General features: G+C 43.6%; 1 long non-coding RNA gene across 2 annotated transcripts; it reads right to left on the minus strand.

Moving 5' to 3' along the window:
* Positions 1 to 1,760: 1,760 nt before the first annotated feature.
* Positions 1,761 to 2,905, minus strand: LOC115949163. Of its 2 annotated transcripts, none has more exons than XR_004082771.1 (2): positions 2,559 to 2,905; positions 1,761 to 2,022 (listed from the first exon to the last, which is right to left on the minus strand). It is a non-coding gene; the product is annotated as an uncharacterized LOC115949163 (long non-coding RNA). The 2 variants fall into 2 exon arrangements; XR_004082772.1 differs by having other exon boundaries at positions 2,555 to 2,905.
* Positions 2,906 to 12,853: the final 9,948 nt, after the last annotated feature.

Consider the following 12,853-nt stretch of genomic DNA (forward strand, 5'->3'; position numbering starts at 1 on the left):
AGGGATTATCAGATGGCAGTATTTATCCTAGGACTGAAAGGAAGGAGTTAGTAGATTTCACTTCTGATTGTGAAAATTATAGTCCTTGTCCCTTGGGACTACTGGCAGGTCATAAACTTTGGGCAATCTCTGCGGAATCCCTAATGCTACATCCACAGTGCTGACTTGTGTTCCTGCACAGAAAACAGTAGCTGGGTAGCAATTGTTCTCAGCCATAGGTCCATTCCTCCTTGCACTCCCCTTCATCTCCCTAAACCATCTACTGTTTGGGGGGGTTCTTACGCTATTTTTTGTTTGCTCACTTCTTTCTTTCAGTTAGCCAGATTAGACACCTGAATGAATTAATTGTTTGGGCTTCCTCTTTGCTTCCTCCAAAAGTAATATTAATTCCTGGATTATTTCAGAGCTAAATAAACACCAGGCATGTTTAGTATAAATCCAGCAAGACCAATCTGGATTGCTCCTGTCCTGTCACACACATGGCAAAGAGAAAAGGCAGAAGGTGAGGGGGAAAGCTTGCTGCTACCCTCGCAAGGACAGTGCTGCCATAGATGGGAAGCTTGTTACATTGCTACCGTTCAATCTATTTTTCCCTACCCAGATTAGATTGATAATGACAAGTCGTTCCCTGTGAAGGTGCCACAGCGTGGCATTTATTTGCATTTACATTGCAGTTCTCTTCATCAGTCAGCTTTGCAGAGATCACTGCTGCTGCTGGCCATATTGTTGCTATGCTGACACTTCATCCTTAAGTGCTGCTTGCGTAATGGTACAGTACGTGCCCATGACCAAAGTTTAAATCAAAGTTTAATCATTACGGAAAGACAAACATATTTCTGCAACTGTGTATCCTGCAAGTAAGAGTAAAGGCAGTTTGGTCGGGTCACAGATGCTAATCTCTCTCTTTTTCTATTCACAAACTATAAAGGGAGTTGACAGCACCTGTAAATGGTTTTCTAAGGCTAGATGATATCTAAGGTGATTATTATTTACACCCACTAGAAAGACTGCTCTTGTGAGCCAATAAGTCTGTTCCTGTGAGGTGAGTTTACCAAAAAAGGGCTTTCTTGCAGGAGGATTCAGTGGATCGAGGATCCAGGGTGAGGGGTAGTTCAAGCACATGGAGTTCCTTGTCATGGTTGGATTTGTGTAACCCAGGGACTGAAATACAGTCAGGATATGTTGCAGTTCTCCATTCTCAGACATGCGAGATAAAGGGGAAGCTTCAGGTCTCTCAACCCGAGTTTTTAAAGCAGAGGCTGACCTTCTATCACAGCCCACTTCTGCTCCTCATATGAAGATCAACGTGAGGCAGTAAAAGGATAGGAAAGGAACTGACATTCCAGTATGAATCAGAGGGAACACATGCTTATTTAGTGAAGTAAAGACATATTAGTGTAGAAATCCTGCAGCCATCACTAAATCACTGTGGCTGGAAGCAAAGACTTTGACCAGCTTTCATCTGCCATACTTCTGTGAAGCTTTTGTAATGCCCACAGTTTAGGTGTGAAATTTTTAAGTGTGAAATCCACTCCCCTTTAGCGCATCTTCTTCTGCCAATTTGCATACAGGAGACTCACATAATTCAAATACTTTTCTATCTCTACTTACTACTTCTACAAGCTTCCCCTGAAAAAGAGTCACTTTGTCACAATTGATTTTCTAACTGTATTTTATCTGGTCCTACCATTTCTGTAACTTCAATGTGTGCATTTCATTAAGCCTTCCCTATAAAATAATTCCACACACATATAATCAAATTCATTTGCCAGCTTTATAGACTAGAACCAGACGCATATAAAATGCTTTAGACAACTAAAAACGAAAATTACACATATTGGTGATATGAAATGAAATATTTAAAGGAACGGTTTTTTTGTCATGTGAGTTCCAAAACGTTATTAATCGAATAGAAGGTATCTTTTCCCGTCGGTGTTGCATGGCTGCTGAGCGTGCCGGTGTAAGGGAGCCGTGGCACCCCGCCATAGAAACACTAAGTTCTTTTCAAACACAGAGGGAAACCTGCAATGGACGGGGATTTCGGCGTTTGTAGCAACAAAGGAATCAGGAAGAGGTACTGAAAGAAAGAAATCCACCCAACACAGCCCAGCTGGGAGAGGTTCCGCGTTCGCCGAGCGTGCGACCGCTTCCCCCCCGCCCTCCGCCCTCCCCCCAGCGATGTCGATATTTGCAAAAACAGCCGCCGACTGCAACGAGAGCAAAAGCGGGTTCTGCAGAGCCCCTCCTGGCCAGCACGGGCACCGGCATGGCCGCGGGGCCGGGCGGGGAGCGGGCAACTTCGGAGATCGCGGGCGGGAGAAGGAAAGTTTTGGGGGGGTTTATTTTGTTTTCCTCCCAGCGAAATGAATTCTTGGCTTATTTGCATGAACCGAGGTTGTTTTAAGTAATTTGCCTGTTAACAGTGTTATGCAAATGTTAGCTAGCTATTTAAAGGGGGAAATAGAAGAAAAAAAAAAAGCCGTGTGTTCTCACAACACCGGGGAAATCCTATGTCCCTTTGCATTAGCGAGATGAGATCACAGCGATTACTCACCTACCTGGCCTCTCCTACACCCTTGAGCAATGCACAGCAATATCTTTCCCAGCCCAACCTTAAACACTTGGCAAACATGGCTGGTTTAAACAAATCAAAAGTGGAAGAGCTTCTGATGCAGTCACAGGCTTACAAAAACTGTGTCATTCTGTCACTGGGATCACTGAAAGAGAAACAAGAAATCGGATATTAAGGCGGGATCCCCCATTTGCCTCAGCAGCCGGAGCGCACGGGAATCCCACCGACAGTCGCGGTGGCAGAAAGCCGCGCAGCCGTCACGAAAGCAAAGCGGGGCGAACCGCGGGTTTACAAAATCCCGAAAGCGAGACATCTGAACTTAGAAAGCGCAGTCAGGGAAAAAAAAAAAAAACCAAGCAAAAACAATTCAAAAAGTCCAGAGAACCAATTAGAAACAGCTTTTCTTGCTGGATTGGGAAAGTATTCCATGGAGAAATCCTGCTTGACTACTGCCACTGCTTGCAGGACGTGGCTTTGGATCACGTTGCTGATTGACACAAGTAGGTGTGAAAAGATATTTCCAAACAAGGGCTCTGACTTTCAAAAAAAGCTTGTCTAGATTAAAATTGCTCCTTCTTCTCCTCTGTCCCTTCCTAAATAGGAGAGAAGGGCCAGGCCCAGTTCTGAATCTGTGCAGTGATGAAAGGGATATCAGAGTGGGTGTAGAATGGCTTATCTTGGAGAGATAACACAGATGGCTTGGTCCTAGATGTATGTGCTACTCTATTTTTAGATTATTTAATTAGAAACAGGCATTCTCCATATAGAGAGAGGCCTTTTAGCTGCTCACTGGAGCTCTCTGAGAGAGTTACAACCCAGTATCACTCTGTGAGTAATGATAATGTGATTTATATCGTTAATTTGTTTCCCAGAATTACTTTCAGTTTAAGATGAACACTAGAAAAGATTTGTGGCTTGGTAGAAAGATCCACGTGCTGTATCAGCACTTTTTTTTTTTTCTTTTGAATACTTCTTTTCCATGGAAACTTATAAATTAAATACACAAAAGTGCACATCAGGCTGTGGGAAGAACAACAGCTTCAGTGGTGGAGGAGAAGAGTAATGAATAGCTTGTCACATAAATATTGATCAAAAGCACAAAAGTTAAATACTGCTGTATTTGATGGCTAAATGGAATCTATTGTTCTTCAACTCGTTTCAAAGTGTTCCTCTGTTTTATTTAATTGTATATGAAGTCAAAAAAAGTATGTACTTGTAAGAGGGGAATGGTATTGCAATAGGATATATGGTAAAATAAATAATGGAGTGGCTATAAAAATGCCAAGGGATTAAAGTTATTTGTGTACAGATAATTGCCTGGCAATGATGGTCCCATTCCCCAATCCTTTAACTGTAAATACTCCTGCTTAACAATTAGTCCCTGGGAAAGCACACTCATCATTTAGTGCAGCCTTCTCTCCCATCTTGGAGATAAAACTGTCCTTTTATTTACCCCAGGAGTCGCTGCAGTATCTGTTGGAATCTCTCACTTGGAATCTGTCAGCAATGATTATTAAGCTAATGACTTTCTCGTTGAGGGCCCAGACACTGTGCAAAAAATGTGAGATAATTCACACAGCCTAATGGCACAAACACACAGCACTGCTCAGCAGCAGCGAGGAAATTCCATTTACTGAGGGAAAAAAAAGAAAAATTGCTTATCTCTAACCAGATTTTATTTTGATACAGTTGGGATGTGCTTTTTCAAGGACATCTCGTGATTTAGGTGTTTAGGTGTTAACTTATGAAAGTCTAAATTAGTGACAGGCAAACCCCAATTTTAAATACAGACATGTAATTAAATTATATTTAAAGAATTTGGTGTTTCCCAATTATAAATTAAGGGTTTTGTGTCTGGAGAGAACTGATCATTTACTGGGCAGGTCATTTTTTCTCTCCACCTTCCCCAACTCAAGCCAAAGCTCTGTGAAACCAAGGCCAGGGTTTCATGGTGGCACCTTTTCAGAAAAGTTGTTGCTTTTTTCTTGTTTAAAAGATGCCCATGCTGATGCCAACACTTTCTGTAGAATCATGGAATCCTTTAGGCTGGAAAATACCCCGAAGGTCATCAAGTCCACCCTTTGGCTACCACCTTATCCATTAAACCACAGCCCTGGGTGCCTCATCCAGTCATTTCTTTAAGACTTCCAGGGATGGAGACTCCAACACTGCCCTGGGGAAGCCTGATCCAATTCTTACCCACTCTTCCAGTGAAAAATTATTTCCTAATATTCAACCTGAGCACAACCTGGGGCCTTTTCCCCTTGGCCTGTCAGCATCCTGGATAAGGAAGAACATTTTAAAAGTAAAATATAGATACTTAAGAGAAGCTGCTATGGAAATACCTCAGTTTTTACAACTGTGTGATGCTGTTTGTTTAGTTGGGATTGTTAACATTTCTCCTGGCATCTTTTTTTTGTTTTTCAATTCAGAAAATGTATCATTTTCAGTGGGAATATTTTACTGGTACCTAATTCTTTTATTAACTGGATATAATATTCAGTTGCCAACCCTGAGCATGCTGCTAAAATGAGTGGCTGCTGTTTGGAGTGTCCAGTTGCTGCTGCTGAGGAGAAAATGCTGCAGCGGGCTCGGGCCCTCAAGGGTTGTGCAACATCACCCTGGGCTTCAAACAATGGCTGCCCATATTCCCTGCAGATGTGATTTCCTCCTTCCCTGAAATTTTGTGTGCATTACAGCATGTGTTGATAGGTCATTATACATTAGAGCTCCAGTTGTCCTTCCACTTCTCTTTTTTCATGTGCTCAGCACTTTGCGTTTTGTGTTGATTACCACCCCCCACCTCAGTGCTTGCTTTAAACACACAAGGGTTGGGTTCTGTTTTCCTTAAATATTTCTAAGGTTTGAACAAAGTGGTTTCATTTTATATTATTTAAGTGCAGCAAAAAAAACCCAAAAAACAACAACCCTCCTTTCCCCCCCACATATTTCCAGCTGAATATTTTTCTTCCAAACTTGGCTCGCGATTCACAAATCAAACCAAGTTTGATGAGAGTTTGGGTAAGTGATGTTTTAGTACACAGAACACTTTAGGGAAGATTTTTTTGAAGACCATCTGTTTGGCTTCAGCTTTTATCCTCACACCCTGTTAGGGACACAGAGGGCTTGGTGTGTGCCAGATGCCTGCAGCACAGGAGCTCTGGGTCAGGTAATATCAGTGGTGTTATTCCAGAACCTCATCCCTCCTCCTGGGGAGACAGGCAGGAGATGTTTCACGTGGGCATTAAGGGGATTTTGGCTCCATTTCTGTGCTTTAAAGGAATTTAGGAACCAGAGGAAATGTGTCGCCGGCCTCGGTGCCGGGCCAGCGCCGTCTGGCCTCCCGCAACGGGGACATGAACCTGCAAGTGGCCCCTCCTCCCCCCAGCACCCACCCCGCCATGGACCAAGTGCACCCCCAAAACATTCCGGACTCCCCCATGGCCAACAGCGGGCCCCTGTGCTGCACCATTTGCCACGAACGCTTGGAGGACACCCACTTTGTTCAGTGCCCCTCTGTGCCCAGCCACAAGTTCTGCTTCCCTTGTTCCAGAGAGAGCATCAAGGCCCAAGGGGCGACTGGTGAAGTCTACTGCCCCAGTGGAGAGAAATGCCCCCTAGTCGGTTCCAATGTGCCTTGGGCATTTATGCAGGGCGAGATCGCGACCATTTTAGCTGGGGACGTTAAAGTGAAAAAGGAGAGAGACCCTTGAGTAAGAAATCCAATCCCTTCAGACTCCTGAAGATGTAGAATTGTGAATATAACAAACTGCAAAAGTTAGTCTTATGTATAGACATTATTTTCGTCGTATGTTTCTATATTTTGAAACAAAGGTATGTACTCTTCTTCATTTGAAGGATAGAGCTGGTTTTTGTTAAACAGAATATAATATTGTTTGGTTACTACATAATACCTGTTCTCATTTCTTTGGCAGTGTGTTGGCTAGGTACAAAGTTAATAGCCCTTAGCGATTACCTGCTGCTGGTGTGTATTTTTGTAAATGTATGCACTTCTCTGAAAGAAGAAGAAAAACACAAAAGACAAAAAAAATTTTTTTTGCCAAGGCCAGTGTTGATGCCTAAAAAATTGCTACAAAAATGGTGACAGCTTATGTTTTACAAGCCCTGAGTGTTAGTCTTTCACTTTTTTTTTCGTTTTTGTTTTTTTGTTGCAAAACAGTGGGGTGGCTGTGGGGGGAGGGTGTTTTTTTGTTGCAAGTTTGTAAGGAAAATGTTTCAGTTTGTTTCTATTGATCTGAACGTTTTTTAATCTTCATGTGTTTTTTGTTTTTGCTTTTATTGATGCACGGATGCTTTTGAACAGTAGAGCAAAATGCTGTACATGAGAAACATGCTCTGTTTGTCCTTTATACATTTCTGTAGTTAACAGAACACTGTAATGTGCCTTGGAGCTTAGTAAATTGTAATAAATTCAATTGATATTAATACTTCTTGAGTAGCAAGTTTTATTTTTCTCTAAGCTTAGGCAGTATGTGCAAGCCGTGTTGGCTTTTAAAGGTCTCCATTATACCAAGAGTCTGCAGTTCGTTGTGATAGTCGTGGCACATGTATGCACATTTTCACTAATATGTAGTAAGATGATGATGTTGATGGTGTTATCAAACTTACTTAAATCTTGGCACTGTGCCTATTTACATTTCACCTTTAATGTTGCAGTAACGGTTGCTGACTAAGCATTTTCTATTTACTGTTCCTGCATCTCATTTCCTCCTCCCTTCTCCTCCCCCCCCCACTAGCTCTCCAGCTGCAAGCTGTTTGCAATACATGATGCATACATTGCCTGTGCAATTTAGTAAGGCTTGAGATTTAAAATGAAGCCTTCTTTTCACAAAAAAAACCCCAAACAAACAAACAAAAAAACCCCAGCATCCCATAGTTAATAATTTTAGTTTATTTTAAGAGTGGTTGTCAAAGTTTGACATTAGCCACAAACTCATGGTAAGGCAGGACTGTAGTGGAACAGAGTACAGAAAGGGTAGCATGAAATAACAGCTTCTACAGTTGGTGTTGCAGCTGCTGGGTTGCTACCCCATTTAGGCATTGGCTTTTCATAACTTGAATTGATGAGCAGTTCAGGGGCTTTATTGTGTTTTCAGGCAAGGAAGCTCCCTTTAACCACTGAAGTGAATGCTTTCTTTTTGGCAATGATTATATGTGATTCTTTATATAATTAACAATTCTGTGTGACATGGGCATTTTCTGGAGATGGGGGGGCAGTGTAATACCTGTTAAGTGATCAACAGGCAAAGTAAATACACAGGCCTCATGCTAGCTAGAAAATGCAAACAAACCTAATGTGAACTTTGTCCTTTCCAGTGAAGCAAATGGAGGAAAGAGGGGGAAACCTGAAAAAAACCCAGCAGCACTGCAGAAATCCTTTGCAGTTTGACCAGCAGAATATAGAGCTGTTCCAAATGCAACAGTATCATAGGTTATGAGCTCTTGGTTTTATTGAATAGTAAGGATCCCCACCCGCCAAAGCCCCATAGTTGCTTAAAGGAAAGTCTGGATGGCATTTGGTATCTGCTTGGTCTTAATACATACTTGAATTGTATTCCTGGTGGGAAGGATGGTAGAAGCCTTGAGACTATATTCTTAGTGTGCCTACAGATCTTTGCAGTCTTGTATAGATACACTGGCTGTTTCATGTGTGTGGGGAGGGGGTGGGGTTTGTGGTGCTCTGAGATTTACTATTTGGCATCACTATATCTGTGATTTCATACAATGATTTTGTGTATATATATTTTTTTTTTTCTGCCAAGTGGTATATCAGTGCTTAAAAATCTCCAAACATCTTGTTCTTATGTAATGGATCAAACAAGTAATGCAGAAAAAGAATGTTTTGAGTTAATTGCTGGATACAACTTACATGTTTTTTAGAGTATAGATTTGTACTGGTCCTATTTTCAGTTATTTCTAAACATGCAATTCTCACACAGCAGTTTGTTTTTAAATCATGAGATAGGGAGACTAACATTGTAAGCTCATGACTGGCAGAGAAAAAAATTGTACACATGGTTGAAATTCAAGTTTAAACTTAAGGAGAAGTAATATTCATATGTGAATTGCAACTACTATTAAAAGAGAACTACTACTGGCTATTCAACATTTAATTGTATCACAGAAGTGTGAATACCCTGATTTATATAAATAGAACTACTCCTGTAATCTTGAAATCATTCATCAGTAGTTATAGCTAGAAAGAGACCCATTTGATGGATTTTTAAAATTTCAGATCATTTTTGAAAAGCTCTTATTTTTTGAAAGATAAGCTCACTTATGAGACTAATTGGTTTGATTTTTAGCAGGCAAAAGAAAGGTAAGGTGCAGTAAACATTGGTGGAAAATAAGCTTGAAGTGAATTGTAATACTGCAGTTAATTAAAGTTAACCATAGCTACGGGGTGTTTGTTGTATGGAGGTTTTTTGTAACCATGTGACCTTTTCTTTTACTCTGGCTCATTAAGCAGCCAGTCTGGGCATATTAGCCAGCATTTCTCTGAGCCCATTCCATAGGTTTTTGTCTTTCTGAAGATGTCCACAGCTGACAAACAAGTTGTAACCTTTCTTCGAGAAGGAAAGGGGAGCTGTCGAGTGAGTCTCATGTACAGAGATTCAGCTTATTTCTGTATTTTACAGTAATGCTCCCATCCCCCATACTTGCCAGTTATTTAAGGTACAGCCGAATGTTTGCTTGAATAAATGGTGTAAGTTAATTTATTTGTCCAGATGGTCATTTATTGTGCTTTCATTCCTTCTTGTAATGGGGAAGTATTTAAATGGTTTATTTTCCCAGGGAGGGTTGTTGTGTTTTGCTTTTTGGTTGTTTGGTTTTTTTTTTCCCAGTTAGATTATTCTTGACATTTCTTTTAATAGCCTCGTAGCCTATTTTCTTAGAAATGGGTTAGAACATGTGTGTCACTGGATGTTTGTTTTTTAAGCATTGGCAGCTGTGTGTGAGTTGGAGATAGATGTGTTTATGCAGTGAAGAGCTGCTATGTCCATTTGGGGGAAATACTACACTGTTCCAACAGGAACTTGAGTTTACCAATGGTAACTGGTGTAATTTAATACAAACTTTGTTATCTTTTTTATTTGCTAAGCAATGTTGTGCATATGAGCATGCTCACCTCCCTGAACTAGTCAGGACTAACATTGTTTTGAAACTGCAATCTCTTCAAATAGGCTGGCTGCCAGCACAGCTTTGCAGGGTTGCAGCAGTCACTGGAAAAAGGGTTGTCTGCTTCTTTATGTGTCTTGTGAGCTAAGATTTTCTTCCCCTGAAGGGAAAGGGCTTTGTCTTCAGAGCTCTCAGGTTCCCAGCTTACTATGCAGTAGTTGCCTTGCAGCTTCCCTTTTTCCTAAGTCTTGCCATTTTCTTTTTTTTTTCTTTTTTCTCTTTTTTTTTTCTATGCAGTCATTCTCCATTCATTGTAGGATGGATTGTGTTGTGCATTAGCAACTTCTTTCTCTGCCAAAGTGACACATCCTGTAGATCTGCAGCAGAGTATTGAACTGTCACTGTAGTGCTGACTCTTGTAAGGCTATTCTTGAAGCAGAACAGCTTCCCCCTTGGCGTTCAGCCATCAGAATCCATTACAGCACGCATTTTCTACCCAAAACATTTCTGTACCTACAGAGTTGTCTTTACAACCATCCCCCAGAAGACGCAGAGGGCATGGTTATACCTTCCTGTATAGAAACATGCACTGCTGGATTTATCTTCAAGGTGTCTGAAAACCATATGACCAAGCTTCTGTTGTTTCAGCCCCTGCCTTAAAACCTCTACTGCAGTTTGGTAAGGGAAATGCCTCTGCTGATGAGTGATGTAAAAAGAGCTGTATACAAAGTCTTTTCCCAGATGTATGTCTCAAAAGAATTAGGCATGTGTGCACTGACTGAGGCTACCACAGGGCTCCTCTGATGAGCCAGACAAACATCTCTGTCTCCACGTGTTTGCCACAGGGCAGCCCAGCCCTACGCTTCCACCCCTGACTGGGAGGTTCTGCAGGAATCCAGTTCTTCTCCCTGGGAATTGACTTGCCTAACTCCATGAGAAGAAACATGGGAGAGTACATGTCATTGCAAGTTTTTGACAGCAAACCCACTCTCTTTCAGCCATTCAGGGAACTGTAGGGTGAGCAGCAGAAGGCAGCAGTTAGACATGTGAATGGAAGGGGGAGGATGCTCACCAAAAGTCTGTCTGGCCAGAACAGTCTGTGACTGGTTGGACTGGCTGAGCTACTTGGGCTAGGTAGGTTCAAGATTCCAAGGTCTGACTGCTTGGCTGGATGCAATGAACCATGCTGGTATAAGTCTGCATTGCTGAGAGGGAACGTAGCTACCCTGAAGTGTCCTCTCTCCCCCTTCACTGACACAGCCGTGCAACCCTGCCTATTCCGGGTGGAGACGGCATTCTCCTCGCTGCTGTGTGCTTTGCCTTCCCGAAGCGCCCTTGCAAGGTTTTTTGGAGGCGGTGGGAGCAGGGGTGGAGGTGAGGAAGGTCAAGCTTCTTAGGTTTCAGCTGATTTGGCATCCGCTCACAGCCCTCCGCGCCCCACCCCCTCCCCCGTAGCCCTGCTCGGCCATATGCACTCGCTGCTGCTTTTATGACCCTTTGCAAAGAAAGCTTTAAGATGTGAACTGCCGCAAATCGCAATTTATTTTCAGGGAATTTCCCTTTCCCCTTTCCTACACGATCATCGTTAACAGTCAGAAGATTCTGGTTTTCTGTCGTCCCCGAAGACCCTACAATGGAGAGCTGTGCCTTTCTCTTTGGCTGGCACTGCTCTCCCGGCGGTACTGGGTGTGCCAGGCCACCCGTTCGCTCAAGTCTGCTTCACTGGGGTATCTTTCTATTTCTTTTTTGGCCAGCGCAAAGGCCCTTTACTTTGTTCAGGGAGTGGAGGCTGAGCCTGGCAACTCCACCGCAGCGCGGAGCGGCTTGGCACTGCTGCGGCATGGCAGCTTAGGCAGGGACTGAACCGAACTGAATCAAACCGGGCTGGGCTGGGGAGGGTCGCCAGGGCATGCAGTTGCCGCTGGGTTGGGCCGACCTAGACAGCCATGTGATTGCCTGCCTGCCCTCCTGCCTGCCCGCCTCTGCGCAGGGGATGGGAACGGGGACATGAAACATGTCTGTGCAGCTTCAAGGAGCGGAGCAGAATTCCCCACTGTCATCATCCTCCTCCCCTCCCTCCCTGCAGGCTGCCAGAGAGGAGGGCTGATTACAGCTCCGCTATTGTTCAAGTAACCTACAAATGGATTTGCATGGAGGCAGGTTGGGAGGGGCAGAGGGTGGGATTTATTAGCAGCAGCTGAATTCGTCGGGATTACTATTAGACTGAGAGCTTCTCAATGGGAATGATCCCTGGGTGAGCGATGGGGTGGAGGGGAGGGACTGGAAAGCTCCTTTTCTGCAAATAGGTGAAGGGGTGGCTGGCTCCAGCCGAGTAGGAGAGGCAGGCAGGGTGCAGCTGGCTGGGGACGGCGCTTCACCTCGGTTTAAACTGTAACCCTCTATTCCAAGCACGCAGCTCCTGGCAGCGCCGCTCATACCAAAGCCTTGACTCAGGGTTATCTGCATGCTGGGTAATAAGCAGCGTCACCAGAGGAATGTGCAGAGAAAGCAGCCATGCTGCTGCAAGCCTCTGCTCGCTCCTCAGGCAAACCACTGATTTAGCAGCCTGCTTCTGGGCGTAGGGGGCTTCTCCAGGGGGGACAGCCCCGAGTAGGGTTGAAGCCAAAACAGCGTTTTACCTTTCCTTAAGCAAGTGTTTTTAATGCAAAGCTGCCTGGGACTTTGCTAACCATATTTGAGAACTGTGCCTAGAAAAGGGTGAAGCTACTCCTCGAGTTACCACTTTAGCTTATCCATTTTGCAGATGGGTAATCTCAAGTGTTTGAGCCAGGGTCACACGGCAAACTCCTATCAGAATAAGGGAGACCATAGCCATTGGGTTACTGCCCCAAATGCTAGTCTCCCTTCCTCTGGAATAAAAGCACGTTGTTACAACGACTGCACAGCTGAACTGAAAAGCGCTTGTGTGACACAGGTGTTTGGGAACAGCAACGCTCAGTGCCAGGCCAGTTGCCTGTGGCGTGCGTGCACCCTTTACTCTGATAGCTCCAAGGCTGGAGGCTGTTGCTGTTCTTGCTGATGCAACATCCAGAGGGCTGGGGTGAAGAAGAGTGCATACCTGTGTGTCAGAGGTAGGAGCTCCCCTTTGGCTATGATGGAAAGCACACCACATCCAAATCA

The sequence above is a fragment of the Geospiza fortis genome, unplaced genomic scaffold, assembly GCF_000277835.1.
Source record: "Geospiza fortis unplaced genomic scaffold, GeoFor_1.0 scaffold54, whole genome shotgun sequence".
In the NCBI taxonomy this organism is placed as follows: Eukaryota; Metazoa; Chordata; class Aves; order Passeriformes; family Thraupidae; genus Geospiza; species Geospiza fortis.